At 45.0% G+C, this 17,300-nt stretch overlaps 1 pseudogene; it reads left to right on the top strand.

Annotated features, from left to right (window-relative positions):
• LOC123396890 overlaps nucleotides 1-15,649 on the top strand; it is a 54,106-nt pseudogene extending 38,457 nt beyond the window's left edge.
• The last annotated feature ends 1,651 nt before the right edge of the window (nucleotides 15,650-17,300 follow it).

Raw genomic sequence — 17,300 nt, 5'->3', positions numbered from 1 at the left:
TGAGACAACTTTTGCCACGGCAGCCCGACCACATACCTCCACGGTTTTACCTCTAGATCGTGTTTCCGCGGAGCTCGGGCGGAGCCCTGCTGAGATAAGATCACCACCAACCTCCGGAGCGCCATCACGCTGCCGGAGAACTCATCTACCTCTCCGTCTCTCTTGCTGGATCAAGAAGGCCGAGATCATCGTTGAGCTGTACGTGTGCTAAACGCGGAGGTGCCGTCCGTTCGGCACTAGATCGTGGGACTGATCGCGGGACGGTTCACGGGGCGGATCGAGGGACGTGAGGACGTTCCACTACATCAACCGCGTTTCTTAACACTTCTGCTATGCGATCTACAAGGGTACGTAGATCGAATATCCCCTCTCGTAGATGGACATCACCATGATAGGTCTTCGTGCGCGTAGGAAAATTTTGTTTCCCATGCGACGTTCCCCAACAGTGTCATCATGAGCTAGGTTCATGCGTAGATGTAATCTCGAGTAGAACACAAAGGTTTTTGTGGGCGGTGATGTGCGTTTTGCTGTCCTCCTTAGTCTTTTCTTGATTCCGCGGTATTGTTGGATCGAAGCGGCTCGGACCGACATTACTCCTACGATTACGAGAAACTGGTTTCATCGCTACGAGTAACTCCGTTGCTCAAAGATGACTGGCGAGTGTCGGTTTCTCCCACTTTAGTTGAATCGGATTTGACCGAGGAGGTCCTTGGATGATGTTAAATAGCAATTCATATATCTCCGTTGTGGTGTCCGCGTAAGTAAGATGCGATCCTACTAGATACCCATGGTCACCACGTAAAAGACGCAACAACAATTAGAGGACGTCTAACTTGTTTTTGCAGGGTATGCTTGTGATGTGATATGGCCAACGATGTGATGTGATATATTGGATGTATGAGATGATCATGTTGTAATAGTTAATATCGAGTTGCACGTCGATGGTACGACAACCGGCAGGAGCCATAGGGTTGTCTTTAAACTAACGTTTGTGCTTGCAGATGCATTTACTATATTGCTAGGACGTAGCTTTAGTAGTAAAAGCATGAGTAGCATGACAACCCCGATGGCGACACGTTGATGGAGATCATGATGATGGAGATCATGGTGTGACGCCGGTGACAAGAAGATCGTGCCGGTGCTTTGGTGATGGAGATCAAGAAGCACATGATGATGGCCATATCATGTCACTTATGAATTGCATGTGATGTTAATCCTTTATGCACCTTATCTTGCTTAGAACGACGGTAGCATTATGAGGTGATCTCTCACTAAAATTTCAAGATGAAATTGTGTTCTCCCCGACTGTGCACCGTTGCGACAGTTCTTTGTTTCGAGACACCACGTGATGATCGGGTGTGATAGACTCAACGTTCACATACAACGGGTGCAAAACAGTTGCACACGCGGAACACTCGGGTTAAGGTTGACGAGCCTAGCATGTGCAGACATGGCCTCAGAACACATGAGACCGAAAGGTCGAGCATGAATCGTATAGTTGATATGATTAGCATAGAGATGCTTACCACTGAAACTATTCTCGACTCACGTGATGATCGGACTTGAGATAGTGGATTTGGATCATGTACCACTCAAATGACTAGAGAGATGTACTTTTTGAGTGGGAGTTCTTAAGTAATATGATTAATTGAACTAATTGTCATGAACATAGTCTAATTGTCTTTGCGAATTACGATGTAGCTTGCGCTATAGCTCTACTATTTTTCATATGTTCCTAGAGAAAATTTAGTTGAAAGTTGATAGTAGCAAATTTTGTAGACTGAGTCTGTAAAACCGAGGATTGTCCTCGTTGCTGCGCAGAAGGATTATGTCCTTAATGCACCACTAGGTGTGCTGCACCTCGAGCGTCGTCTGTGGATGCTGTGAACATCCAACATACACGTTTCTGATGACTACACGATAGTTCAGTGCAAAATACTTAATGGCTTAGAAGCAAGGCGTTGAAGACGTTTTGAAACGTCGCGGAACATAAGTGATGTTCTAAAGAGATGAAATTGTGATTTCATGCTTGTGCCCTTGTTAAGAGGTACAAGACCTCTGACAAGATTCTTTGTCCACTAAGTAAAGGAGAAAAGCTCAATCGTTGAGCGTGTGCTCAGATTGTCCGAGTACGACAATCGCTTGAATCAAGTGGGAGTTAATCTTCCAGATGAGATAGTGATGGTTCTCCAAAGTCACTGCCACCAAGCTGTGAGAGCTTCGTGATGAACTATAACATATCAAGGATAGATACAATGATCCTTGAGCGATTCGCGATGTTTGACACTGCGAAAGTAGAAATCAAGAAGGAGCATCAATAGTTGATGGTTAGTAAAACCACTAAATTTCAAGAAAGGCAAGGGCTAGAAGGGATACTTCATGAAACGACAAAACAGTTGCTGACCCAAGATTAAACCCAAACCGGAGACTAAGTGCTTCTGTAATGAGGGGAACAATCACTGAGGCGGAGCAACTCTAGATACTTGGTAGATAAGAAGGCTGGCAAAAGTCGAAAGAAGTATATTTGATATACATGATGTTGATGTGTACTTTACTAGTACTCCTAGTAGCACGAGGGTATTGGATACCGGTTTGGTTGCTAAGTGATTAGTAACAAGAAATGATAGCTACAGGATAAACGGAGACTAGCTAAAGGCGAGGTGACGATACGTGTTGGAAGTGTTTCCAAGATTGATATGATCAAAACGTCGCACGCTCCCTCTACCATCGAGATTGGTGTTAAACCTATATAATTGTTATTTGGTGCTTGCGTTAAGCATGAACATGATTGGATCGTGTTTATTGCAATACGATTATTCATTTAAAGAGAATAATGGTTACTCTATTTGCTTGAATAATCACCTTCAATGGTTTATTGAATCTCGATCGTAGTGTTACACATGTTCATGATATTGGTGCCAAAAGATACGAGGTAATGATGATAGTACCACTTACTTGTGGCACTGCCGCTTGAGTCATGTTGGTATAAATTGCATGGAGAGGCTCCATGCTGATGGATCTTTATACTCACTTGATTTTGAATCACTAGTGACATGCAAATCATACCACATGAGCAAGGCCTTGTTTTCATTGAGATGAAACAAGATAGTAACTTGTTGGAAGTGATACATTTTGATGTATGCAGTCCAATGGGTGCTGAGGCACGCAGTGGATATCATTATGTTCTTACTTCAATGACGATTTGAGCAGATACAAGAGCATTTACTTAATGAATCACAAGTCTGAAATATTGAAAAGTTCAATTCTGTTTCGGAATGAAGTTCGTCGTAACAATAGGATAAACTGTCTACGATATGATCATAGAAATGAATATTTGTGTTACGAGTTTTGGTACGCAGTTAAGACAATGTGAAAATTGTTTCGTTGTTCATGCCACCTAGAACATCATAGTGTGATGATGTGTCTGAACGTCATAGCCACGCACTATTTGGTATGGTGCATGCTATGATGTCTCTTATCGAATTACCACTATCGTTTATGAGTTATGCATTAGAGACAACCGCATTCACTTTAAATAGGGCACCGCGTATTTTCGTTGAGATGACACAGTATAGACTGAGGTTTAGAGAAATCTGAACTGCCGTTTCTTGAAAGTTTGGGGCTTCGACACTTATGTGAAAAAGTTTCAGTCTGATAAGCTCGAACCCAAAGCGGATCAATGCATCTTCATAGGATATCCAAAACGGTTGGGTACATCTCCTATCTCACATCCGAAAGCAAAGTGTTTGTTTCTAGAAACGGATCCTTTCTCGAGGAAAGGTTTCTCTCGAAAGAATTGAGTGGGAGGGTGGTAGAACTTGATGAGGTTATTGAACCATCACTTCAACGAGTGTGTAGCAGGGCGCAGGAAGTTGTTCCTGTGGCGCCTACACCAATTGGAGTGAAAGCTGATGATGATGATCATCGAGCATCGGATCAAGTTACTACAAGCCTCGTAGGTTAACAAGGTCGCGTACTACTGCAAAGTGGTACGATAACCCTGTCTTGGAGGTCATGTTGTTGAGCAACAATGAACTTACGAGTTATGAAGAAAGCAATGGTGGGCCCGGATTCCGACAAATGGCTGGAAGCCATGAAATCCGAGAGAGGATCCATGTATGAAAATGAAGTGTAGACTTTGGAAGAACTACTTGATGGTCATAGGACTATTGAGTAAAGATGGATCTTTAAAGGGAAGATAGACGATGATAGTGATAAGTCACTATTGAGAAAAGCTCGACTTGTCACAAAGATGTTTCCAACAAGATCAAACAGTTGACTATGATGAGACTTTCTCACTCGTAGCGATGCTAAAAGTCTGTTAGAATTATGTTAGTAGTTGTTGCATTATTTTTGAAATATGGCACATAGGATGTCAAAACATTGTTTCCTCGACGGTTTCCTTGAGCAAACATTGTACGTGATACAACCAGAATGTTTTGTCGATCCTAAAGATACTAACAAGTATGCAAGCTCCAGCGATCCTTCAATGGACTAGTGCAAGCATCTCGGAGTTGGAATATACACTTTGATGAGATGATCAAAGATTTTGGGTTTGTACAAGGTTTATGAGAAACTTGTATTTCCAAAGAAGTGAGTGGGAGCACTATAGAATTTCTGATAAGTATATGTGGTTGACATATTATTGATCAAAAGTAATGTAGAATTTCTGTGAAGCATAAAAGGTTGTTTGAAAGGAGTTTTTCAAAGGAATACCTGGATTGAGCTACTTGAACATTGAGCATCAAGATCTATGGAGATAGATCAAAACGATTAATAGAAGTTTCAACAAGATGCATGCCTTGACAAGTTTTTGAAGGAATTCGAAATAGATCAGCAAAGAAGGAGTTCTTGACTGTGTTGTAAGCTGTGAATTTGAGTAAGACTCAAAACCCGACCACGGTAGAATAAAGAGAATAGACGAAGGTCGTCTTCTATGCTTTAGCCGTAGACTCTAAAGTATGCCATGCTGAGTACCACACCTGATGTGTGCCTTGCAACAAGTCTGTTAAGAGGTACACAGAGTGATCCATGATTGAATCACTGATCAGCGGTCAATGTTATCCTTAGTAACTAAATAGACTAAGGAATTTTTCTCGATTATGGAGGTGGTTAAAGAGTTAGTCGTAAAGGGTTGCATCGATGCAAGCTTTGACACTAATCAGAATAACTATGAGTAGTGAAACGGATTCGTATAGTAGAGTAGATATTTGGAGTATTTCCGAATAGCACATAGTAGCAGCATCTATAAGATGACATAAAGATTTGTAAAAGAACACACGGATCTGAAAGTTTCAGAACCGTTGACTAAAACCTCTCTCACGAGCAAGACGTGATTAGACCCCATAACTATATGGGTGTTGGATTCGTTGGAATCACATGGTGATGTGAACTAGATTATTGACTCTAGTGCAAGTGGGAGACTGTTGGAAATATGCCCTAGAGGCAATAATAAATTAGTTATTATTATATTTCTTAGTTCATGATAATCGTTTATTGTCCATGCTATAATTGTATTGATTGGAAACACAATACTTGTGTGGATACATAGACAAAACACTGTCCCTAGTAAGCCTCTAGTTGACTAGCTCGTTGATCAAAGATGGTCAAGGTTTCCTGGCCATAGGCAAGTGTTGTTACTTGATAACGGGATCACATCATTAGGAGAATCATGTGATGGACTAGACCCAAACTAACAGATGTAGCATATTGATTGTGTCATTTTGTTGCTACTGTTTTCTGCGTGTCAAGTATTTGTTCCTATGACCATGAGATCAGATAACTCACTGACACCGGAGGAATGCTTTGTTTGTATCAAACGTCGCAACGTAACTGGGTGACTATAAAGATGCTCTACAGGTATCTCCGAATTTGTTCGTTGAGTTAGTATGGATCGAGACTGGGATTTGTCACTCCGTGTGACGGAGAGGTATCTCGGGGCCCACTCGGTAATACAACATCACACACAAGCCTTGCAAGCAATGTGACTTAGTGTAAGTTGCGGGATCTTGTATTACGGAACGAGTAAAGAGACTTGCCGGTAAACGAGATTGAAATAGGTATGCGGATACTGACGATCGAATCTCGGGCAAGTAACATACCGAAGGACAAAGGGAATGACATACGGGATTATATGAATCCTTGACACTGAGGTTCAAACGATAAGATCTTCGTAGAATATGTGGGACCCAATATGGGCATCCAGGTCCCGCTATTGGATATTGACCGAGGAGTCACTCGGGTCATGTCTGCATAGTTCTCGAACCCGCAGGGTCTGCACACTTAAGGTTCGACATTGTTTTATGCATATTTGAGTTATATGGTTGGTTACCGAATGTTGTTCGGAGTCCCGGATGTCACGAGGGTTTCCGGAATGGTCCGGAAACGAAGATTGATATATAGGATGACCTCATTTGATTACCGAAAGGTTTTCGGAGTTACCGGGAATGTACCGGGAATGACGAATGGGTTCCGGGTGTTCACCGGGGGGGCAACCCACCCCGGGGAAGCCCATAGGCCTTGGGGGTGGCGCACCAGCCCTTAGTGGGCTGGTCGGACAGCCCAAGAAGGCCCTATGTGCCATAGGAAGAAAATCAAAGAGAAAAGAAAAAAAAGAGGAGGTGGGAAAGGGGGGAAGGACTCCTCCTTCCAAACCTAGTTGGATTCGGCTTGGAAGGGGAGGACTCCCCCCCTTGGCTCGGCCGAACCCCTTGGGGGTCCTTGGACCCCAAGGCAAGGCTCCCCCTCTTCCCCCTATATATACGGAGGTTTTAGGGCTGATTTGAGACAACTTTTCCCACGGCAGCCCGACCACATACCTCCACGGTTTTACCTCTAGATCGCGTTTCTGCGGAGCTCGGGCGGAGCCCTGCTGAGATAAGATCACCACCAACCTCCGGAGCGCCGTCATGCTGCCGGAGAACTCATCTACCTCTCCGTCTCTCTTGCTGGATCAAGAAGGCCGAGATCATCGTCGAGCTGTACGTGTGCTGAACGCGGAGGTGCCGTCCGTTCGGCCCTAGATCGTGGGACGGTTCGTGGGACGGTTCGCAGGGCGGATCAAGGGATGTGAGGATGTTCCACTACATCAACCGCGTTTCTTAACGATTCTGCTGTGCGATCTACAAGGGTACGTAGATCGAATATCCCCTCTCGTAGATGGACATCACCATGATAGGTCATCGTGCGCGTAGGAAAATTTTGTTTCCCATGCGACGTTCCCCAACATCCTCCTCTCCGATATATAACTAGACTCAAAGTAGTTTTTCACTAGACTCGACTCGGCCAAGTTCGATCAATCAAGGGGGCTCCTAGGCCGGTACTGCTCTGTTACCAACTTGTAATGCCCAAGATGCGGTCTTATCCTTATTTTGGCACGAGGGCCTCGACAGGGATAGAAACGCATCTCATCGTTTCGCAAGAATTAATATCGTTACAAGTACATGTACTGAAAAAGATGAGTATAAGGAGTTGGCTTACACTCGCCACTAGCTACATCATAGTCACTTCAGTAAAATACATACAATCATCATGAAGAATAGCAGGATCCATCTACAAACGAAAATAAACGGTAAAAGAATGATGTCCATCCTTGCTTTCCCAAGATGTCGGCCTGGAACCCATCCTAGATCGATGAAGAAGAGGAAGAAGAAACACCAAATGAACAATCAACGTGATCGCGTCAAGTAACACTTTACATGTACCTGCAACTGGTGTTGGAGTAATCTGTGAGCCACAGGGACTCAGTAATATCATTTCCAAAGGTATCAAGACTAGCAAAGCTTAAAGGGTGAGGTATGGTTAAGTGGTGAGGCTGCAGCACGCGACTAAGCGTTTACTTGAGGTGGCTAACTTATGCGTACAAGAATAAGAGGGAGATGATCTACGTATGGCGGACGTGAACTACTAATGATCAAATGAATGATCCTCAACACCTACTTACGTCAGACATAACCCCATGATAACCCACAAGTGTAGGGGATCGCAACAGTTTTCGGGGGTAGAGTATTCAAACCAAATTTATTGATTCGACACAAAGGGAAGCGAAAGAATATTCTCAAGTATTAGCAGGTGAGTTTGTCAATTTCAACCACACCTAAAAGATTAGTGTGTGAAAGCAAAGTATCAGTAGCAAAGTGGTATGATAGCAACGATGCTAGAAACAGATCTGTTGATGGCAGACTATTCCCAACTTGTTGTATCAATGGCGCCAGTAAATAGCACATGGACGGGGAACTATTCTTCCCCGGCAATGGCTCCAGAAAAGTATTGCAACAAGTAGCAGCAAAGTAAACAAACAGTAGTGACAACACTAGCCAGGAATAGTAGTAGTGACAGAAGTAGCAGCAGCAGAGTAATGGTAGTGACAGTAGCAGCAGCAGACATATGTAACTAGCTCCCGTTCGTCAATCTAATGTAGGCATGTATTCCGTTGGTAGTCATACATGCTTAGGGAAAATAACTTGCATGACAGCTATTGTCCATCCCTCCCGTGGCAGCGGGGTCCTAATGGAAACTACGGGATATTAAGGTTCTCCTTTTAATAAAGAACCGGACCAACGCATTAACACGTGGTGAATACATGAACTCCTCATACTATGGTCATCTGTGGGAGTGGTTCCGGCTATTGTCACTCCGAGGTTGCCGGGTCATAAGACATAGTAGGTGACTACAACTTGCAACATAGGATCTAAAACACACATATATTGGCGACAACATAATAGGTTCAGATCTCAAATCATGGCACTCGGGCCCTAGTGACAAGCATTAAGCATGGCAAAGTAGTACCAACATCAATCTAGAACATAGTGGATACTAGGGATCAATCCCCATCAAAACTAACTTGATTACATGATAGATCTCATCCAATTCATCACCGTCCAGCAAGCCTACGATGAAATTACTCACGAACGGTGAAGAGCATCATGGAATTGTCGATGGAGGAAGGTTGATGATGACGATGGCGACGATTTCCCCTCTCTGGAGCCCGGAACGGACTCCAGATCTGCCCTCCAGATGAAGAACAGGAGGTGGCGGCACCTCCGTGTTGTAAAACCTGATGAATCCTTCTCTCTGATTTTTTCCCGGGCGAGACGGAATAAATAGAGCTGAGTTTGGGGGCGGTGGTGCCACGTGGGCCCCACAAGCCCTAACGGCGCGGCCTAGGGGGGTGGCCGCGGCCCAGGGGCTTGTGGCCCACTAGAACACCTCCTCCGGTGGATCTTTGCGCAGGTATTTTTCTTTTATTCCAGAAAAATTCTCCGTAAATTTGCACGACATTCCGAGAACTTTTATTTCTGCACAAAAACAACACCATGGCAATTCTGCTGAAAATAGCGTTAGTCCGGGTTAGTTCCATTCAAATCATGCAAATTAGAGTCCAAAACAAGGGCAAAAGAGTTTGGAAAAGTAGATACGACGGAGACGTATCAACTCCCCCAAGCTTAAAGCCTTGCTTGTCCTCAAGCAATTCAGTTGACAAACTGCAAGAGAGAAAAGAAAAACTTTGACGAACTCTATTTGATCTTGTTGTTGCAACTATGTCTAACTCAAAACCAGAATTTCAGGAAGATCACAAGCAAACCACATAAGCAAATGACATCTAGATCTCACGGTAAACTCATATCAATGGCATAATCAACTAGCAAGCAAATAATAATAAGCCTCAAATGTCAACACTTCAACCAAAACAACATGAAGAAGTACGAATAGATGGTATCTCGCTAGCTCTTTCTGAGACCGCAAACCATAAATGCAGAGCACCTTCAAAGACCAAGGGCTGACTAAACATTGTAGTCCATGGCAAAGAAGATCTAGTCACAGTCATACTCAACACAGTTAAAAGCAAAGCATAAGACGACAGAGGTCCTTGCTACTAGCAGTCCCCGGCAAAGGCACTAAAAGAATGTTGTTGGCGTGTTCCTGACTTGATGCCTCCGCGGCAACAGAGCCAGAACTGCTCCCAGTTGCTCAACAATTAGCAATTGTCTTGCAATGGCCCACCAGCGTGTGGGATCGCAGCAGTTTTCGAGGGTAGAGTATTCAACCCAATTTGTTGATTCCCCCATCAGGAAGTGAAAGGATACTCTCAAGTATTAGCAGCTGAATGTATCGGATTCAACCGCACCTGAAAGATTAGTATCTGCAAGCAAAGTATCAGCAGCAAAGTAGTATGATAACAACGGTGCCAGAAACGATCCGGTGACAAGGCATACTATTCCTAATTGTCGTATCAATGGCGCCAGAAGTTGCCCGTGGACGGGAAATATTCTTTCCCGTCAACGTCGAGCGAAAAAGTATTGTAGCAGGTAGCAGCAGTGTAACGAGTAACAGCAGTAGCAAGGAACAACAGTACCAAGTAGCAACAGTAGTAACAGCAGCAGAGCAAAGCAAGTAACAGCAGCAGCAACATTCGTAACAGCAGCAGAGCAAAACAAGTAACGGGAGCACTAGGACAAACTCGTAGGCAATGGGTCAGTGATTTGTTTGGATGATATTCATCATGCAATAGTTATAACACGGAGACATATCTGGCTAGCTCCCGTTCGTCAATGTGATGTAGGCATGCATTTTGTGTGTCGTCATACGTGCTTAGGGAAAAGAACTTGCATGACATCTATTGTCCATCCCTCCCGTGGCAGCGGGGTCCAAAAGGAATCTACGGGATATTAAGGTTCTCCTTTTAATAAACAACCGGACCAACGTATTAGCACTTGGTGAACACATGAACTCCTCAAACTATGGTCATCACCGGGAGTGGTTCCGGTTATTGTCACTCCGGGGTTGCCGGATCATAACACATAGTAGGTAACTACAACTTGCAAGATCGGATCTAAAACACACATATATTGGTGACAACATAATAATTTCAGATCTGAAATCATGGCACTTGGGCCCTAGTGACAAGCATTAAGCATGGTAAAGTAGTAGCAAGATCAATCTCAGAACATAGTGGATACTAGGGATCAATCCCCGTCAAAACTAACTCAATTACACGATGGATCTCATCCTACTCATCACCGCCCAGCGAGCCTACGAATAGATTACTCATGAACGATGAAGAGCTTCATGGAATTGGAGAGGAAAGACGGTTGATGATGACGATGGCGACGATTTCCCCTCTCCGGAGCCCAAAACGGACTCCAGATCTGCCCTCCAGATGAAGAACAGCATGTGGCGGCACCTCTGTATCGCAAACACGACGAAATCTTCTCTCCTGATTTTTCTGGGACGAAAATGAATTTATAGAGGTGAGTTTGGGGGCGGCAGAGCCACGTGGGCCCCACAAGCTTGCTAGCCGCCACCAGGGGGCGGCGGCTAAAGGGATTGTGGCCCACTGGCCCATCCCCTCCGGTGGATCTTTGCACACGTATATTTCATATTTTCCAGAAATATTCTCCGTAAATTTTCAGGACGTTCCGAGAACTTTCATTTCTGCACAAAAACAACACCAAGGCAATTCTGCTGAAAACAGCATCAGTCCAGGTTAGTTCCATTCAAATCATGCAAATTAGAGTCCAAAACAAGGGCAAAAGAGTTTGGAAAAGTAGATACGATGGAGACGTATCAACTCCCTCAAGCTTAAAACTTTGCTTGTCCTCAAGCAACTCAGTTGACAAACTAAAAGAGAAAGAAAAACTTTGACAAACTCTGTTTGAGCTTGTTGTTGCAACTATGTCTAACTCATAACCATAATTTCAGCAAGATCACAAGTTAACCACATAAGCAAGTGACACAAAAGTCTCACGGTAAACTAATATCAATGGCATAATTAGCTAGCGAGCAAATAATAATGAGTTTCAGATACAGACAATTCAATCAAAACAAGCATGAAGCAATATGAATAGGTGGTATCTCGCTAGCTCTTTCTGAGACCGCAAAACATAAATGCAGAGCACTTTCAAAGATCAAGGGGTGACTAAACATTGTAATTCATAGCAACAAAGATCCAGTTATAGTCGTACTCAATATCAATCAAAAGCAAAGCATAAAAACGACAGAGATGCTCTCTAATTGGTGCTTAAACAAGAGGAGGATGACTCAAAAGGAAAATAAATAGACACGCTCTTCGCAGAGGGAAGCATTGATTTGCAGAGGTGCCAAAGCTCAAGCTTTGAAAACAGAGATATAATTTTCGGTGGCATGCTTTCATTGTCAACGCAATGACCAAGAGTTCTCAATATCTTCCACGCTACTCATGCTATAGGCGGTTCCCAAACAGAAAAGTAAAGTTATAACTCCCCCACCACCAATCAATCACACTCCACGGCGAGCCGAATCCTCGGGTACCGTCCATACTAACATCAATCCGGGGGGAGTCTTGTTTTACAGTTATGTTTTCGATTTAAGCATGGAACTGGGCATTCCAATTACCGGCCCCTTTCTCGTGAATGACAGTGAATAAACACATGTTGAGGATAACACGCCTAACATGGAAGATATCAATAGCCCCCTGTCACCACATCAGCGGTTCGGGCATGCAAAACAGATTATTTCTTGAAGGTTTAGAGAATGGCACATGCAAATTTACTTGGAACGGCAGGTAGATAGCGCAAATAGGTAGGTATTGTGGACTCTCATGGAAAAACTTTTGGGTTTATGGAAGTGGATGCACAAGAAGTATTCCGCTTAGTACAAGTGAAGGCTAGCAAAAGACTGGGAAGCAACCAACTAGAGAGCGACAACAGTCATCAAGATGCAATGAGTTTGACTAACATGAAGTGAAAGCATGAACAGGATATAAATCACCATGAAAACGAACATCATAGAGGCTATGTTGATTTTGTTTCAAGTACATGCATGAACATGCGCCAAGTCAAGTCACTTGAATCATTGAAAGGAGAATACCATCCTATCATACTACATCATAGTCATCTCAAAATCAATGTTGGCATTCAAGACAAACCATTATAAGCTCTCAGCTAATTAAGCATGGCATCAGAAACTATGATCTCTAAGTTGTCATTGCAAACATGGTTCTCTCACAAAAAGCTGTATCTAGGACGACAAGCTAGTCATATTTACAAAAACAAAATAGATAGAGTTCATACCAGCTTTTCCAGTCTCAGTCACTTCATCATATATCATCATTATTTCCTTTCACTTGCACGATCGAACGATGTGAACAATAATAAGAGTGCTCGTGCATTGGACTAAGCTGAATCTGCAGGAAAACACAAAGGAGAAGACAAAGTAATATGGCTCTTTGAAAGCTAAACAGGTATGCATGTAAGAGAAACTAAACATTATAACCAATATCTTTTACCTTGACCCTGAGAAAAAGAAAAATATTTACACGGGAAAACTCCCAACAAGAAAAAGAAGAAAGGAAAATCTTTTTGGGTTTTCTCAACAGGACACAAAACAAGAAAACAAGAAAACGAAAACAAACTAGAATGGATAACATAGTGGCAAAGTGTAAACACCGGCTAACAAAGTGAAAGCATAAGCATGAATGTAAGGTCGGTGAGAACACGTACTCCCCCAAGCTTAGGCTTTTAGCCTAGCTTGGTCTACTCGCAAGGCGGGAAATAACCAGCTCCGGGATACTCCGGAGCGGACTGCGGATGCCACTGCTGTGTGAGCTCCTCTGGCTCCCATTGATAAACTGGCGTCTGGTACTCGACTGGCGGCTCGGGCACGGGCACCTGTGGTTGGGCCAAGCCCCAATATGCGTAGATGTCCGAGGGCATAATAGTGTACCTGCCTGCATGAAGATCGAACAAAGAAGGAGCAGGCAAAGTAATAGTCTCTCGAGTACCCTGATTAAATACCAGGTTATAAATCATCCGTCTACTAGCATCTCTATCTAGAAAATCATGGCGAACCATGCTGTCATAATCCAGATATTTCTCAGGAAGAAGCATCTCTCCTAACTCCCCTAGTCTAACGGGTATCTCAAGGTGCCTGGCACCCTTGGAACGGTTTCTAATGAAGATACCTCCATAGACGACACCCTTGGAACGGTTTGTGTTCCACCGCTGCGCTACTATAGCAACTAGGCTATAAGTCTTATCGTCATAAAGGCCTTCGCGCAAAACCGCAAGGTCTGGAGAGCTAAGTGATCCAGCTTCCCCACGGCGAATCAAGCATTTTTCCACAAATAATGAGAAGTACCGAAGCACAGGAAAATGTATGCTAGCAATTCTAGCGCGAGACACTCCTCTCTCCTCTCCAACAACAATAGTACCTATGAAATCCTCCAAGTCCCCTGGACGAGGGTCACGAATATCCCCAACATAAGGTAATTTGCATACATTGCAAAAATCCTGTAGAGTCATCCACTGGGGGATGTCGTATAACATGAACTCAACCATGGGAGGATTCTTCCTCGGATAAAAGTTGAAGCTTTGAACGAAAATATTGGTGACGAGGAGGTATTGTGAGCACTTATCTTCAACGAACGCGGTAAGACCTGCGTTCTCCACCAATTAATAAAAGTCTTCATAAAGTCCGACGGCGCGCAAAAATTAATCACTTGGCCACTCGCACGCTCGAACTTCTGTGACTCGAGCACTACTAGGAAAAGGGCTATAGATAATATAGACACTAATGGCGCACCACACAAGTGGTGCGCCACTACTATATAGCAGTGGCGCACCATGTGCAGGTGCGCCATTAGTGTGATGGAAACTAATGGCGCACCACACACACGGTGCACCACTACTAACAATTTTTTTTCCAAAAGTACTAATGGCGCACCGGGGCAGAGTGCGCCATTACTATTTTAACTAGTAATGGCGCACCACTCACACAGCACACCACTACTAGTTTAACTAGTAATGGCGCACCACTCACCCAGTGCGCCACTACTATTTTTTTTTGCAAAGCTACTAATGGTGCACCACCAGCTGGTGCGCCATTAGTAACCAGGGTTACTAATGGCGCATTTGTAGGTGGTGCGCCATTAGTAGTTTTGCAAAAAAAAGGTAGAGAGAGACGGCGCAGCAGATCCAACATCCATCCAAGCACAAGCACACGGGATGCTGCGGCTGAACCACCACGGGTGGAGATCCCGTCGTCCCCCAGTGCGCCAGCGCCCTCGGAGGACGTGCTCCGCCGCCTCCCCCGCGCGCACCTCCACCTCATCAATCGCCGGCGCACCCTCCCGGTCATCGTCGGCGACCTCTCCCTGCCACGGATCCACGCCAGTGGCACCTCCCTCGCCGCCATCGCGCGGCTCGGCCCCATCCAGTGGCCGCTCGCCCGCGACGTCGCCGCCGTCAAGCTCGACCCTGCCACTACTCCTTCTCCCTCACCATCCCCGCCTCCCCCGACGCCCCGGACTCGCTCCACTACGGCCTCACGCTCTCCGACCCCGACCCGCGCCTCGACGGCGTCCTTGCCACCTACACAAGGTTCTCGCCCCATTCCGTTGTCGGCAGCGAGGGGCTCACCGACATCGTGCGCGAAGAGGTGGAGGGGGCCGCCTACTGGACGGCCGTGGCGCCGAACGTCGAGGAGTACGGTGGCTCCGTGGCGAAGGCGATCGCGGTGGGTGCCGACAACCTGGCCAAGGGGGGTACTCTGGTGCGGCGAGATGACGGTGGAGAGGCTCCGGTGGGGAAACGAGGTGCTCAGGAAGAGGATCCAGCCCGGTGACGCCGAGGCCGAGGTGAGCCCAGAGATGCTCAAACGGATCAAAATGTAAGTATTACAATTTGCTTCTCACTTGTTCATATCAAATGTGTTTTTAATTTGCAGTAAGATTTGTGATGCATAATGAGTAAAAAAATATTTGTTTTCCTCATGGGGGATCATATCGGGCTTTGGAAGTTAGTAAAAAAATTCACGGCCATGCTATTTTTGTTAAATTTCATTTCGGCTCTGATATATGTGAATCTGCGGAATGTTGTGAATTTGGAGGGAAATGCTAACTAATATCACCTCTGTTCCGAATTATAAGACGTTTTGAATATTTCAATATGGAAATGCTAACCACTAGTAGAAAACGGGCCTTTGGCCGGGACCCTTTAGTCCCGGCCTGCCTCTGGGCCAGGACTAAAGGCCCGGCCACGTCGCCCCAATTCTCAATGCCTCCCTCGAGGCTTTAGTCCCGGCCCGTAAGGATCCTTTAGTCCCGGTACGTGTCCCAAACCGGGACTAAAGGGCTACGCGGTGGGCAGCCCGCATGTGCGCCACCTTTAGTCCCGGTTTGTGTCTCAAACTGGGACTAAAGTCCTCTGCCTATATATAGCACAGCCCCCCTCTCCCCATCCTTGCATTTTTCTTGGATGGAGGATTGTGGGTGTGTGCTAGCTCTCCACTTTTTTTTATGCACTAGAGGTGTTTGTTGAAATGTGTGTTAGAGCGATGCCGCTTCAGTTCATCGAACACAACTACGATATGAGATGCCTGAGCCACGCTTAAACCTCTTCCTCTTTATTTCTACTTATTCTAAAAGGTTAGCAACTATATTTCCTCGTTTAGACCGTGCGGTACTAATTTTTAGGATCGTGATTGTATTTGATATACCGTCGTATAACACAGATGAGCCATCCATGGATGTGCGGTGATTGACGCACAGCCGCTTACAGAGAAGGCGTGCATTCTTTTCGAGATGCAGCCGATGCGAACAAGCATGGTGGTGGCCATATGTTTTGTCCATGTGTTGAATATCGGAATGAGAAGGATTACACTTCCTCAAGAGTCATTCAGAGCCACCTGCTTCGGTCCGGTTTTATGTCGGGCTATAATGTTTGGACCAAGCACGGAGAAAGAGGGGTTATGATGGAAGACGACGATGAAGAAGAAGAGAACAATGATGACAACTACCGATCTATGTTCCCTGAGTATGTTGATACCGCAATGGAAGACAATGAAGAAGAAGATCAGGATGAAGAACGGGAACCAGATGAGCCCGCTGATGATCTTGGCCGGGTCATTTCTAATGCACGGCGAGGTTGCGACACAGAAAAGGAGAGGTTGCAGTTCGAGCAGATGTTACAGGACCACAAAAAATTGTTGTACCCAACTTGTGAAGATGGCTAGAAGAAGCTGGGTAGCATAGTGGAATTTCTGAAGTGGAAGGCAGAGACCGGTGTGACTGACTCGTCATTCGAAAAGTTGCTGGTACTGATGAAGAAGATGCTTCCAAGAAAGAACGAATTGCCCGCCAGCACGTACGAAGCAAAGAAGCGTGTCTGCCCTCTAGGATTAGACGTACAGAAGATACATGCATGCCCTAATGACTGCATCCTCTACCGTGGTGAGAAGTACGAGAATATGGATAAATGCCCGGTATGCACTGCATTGCGGTATAATATCAGAAAAGATGACCCTGGTGATATTGAGGGCGAGCC

Source organism: Hordeum vulgare, chromosome 5H (genome assembly GCF_904849725.1).
Source record: "Hordeum vulgare subsp. vulgare chromosome 5H, MorexV3_pseudomolecules_assembly, whole genome shotgun sequence".
In the NCBI taxonomy this organism is placed as follows: domain Eukaryota; kingdom Viridiplantae; phylum Streptophyta; class Magnoliopsida; order Poales; family Poaceae; genus Hordeum; species Hordeum vulgare.
This window is presented reverse-complemented; position numbering and strand designations above follow the sequence as displayed.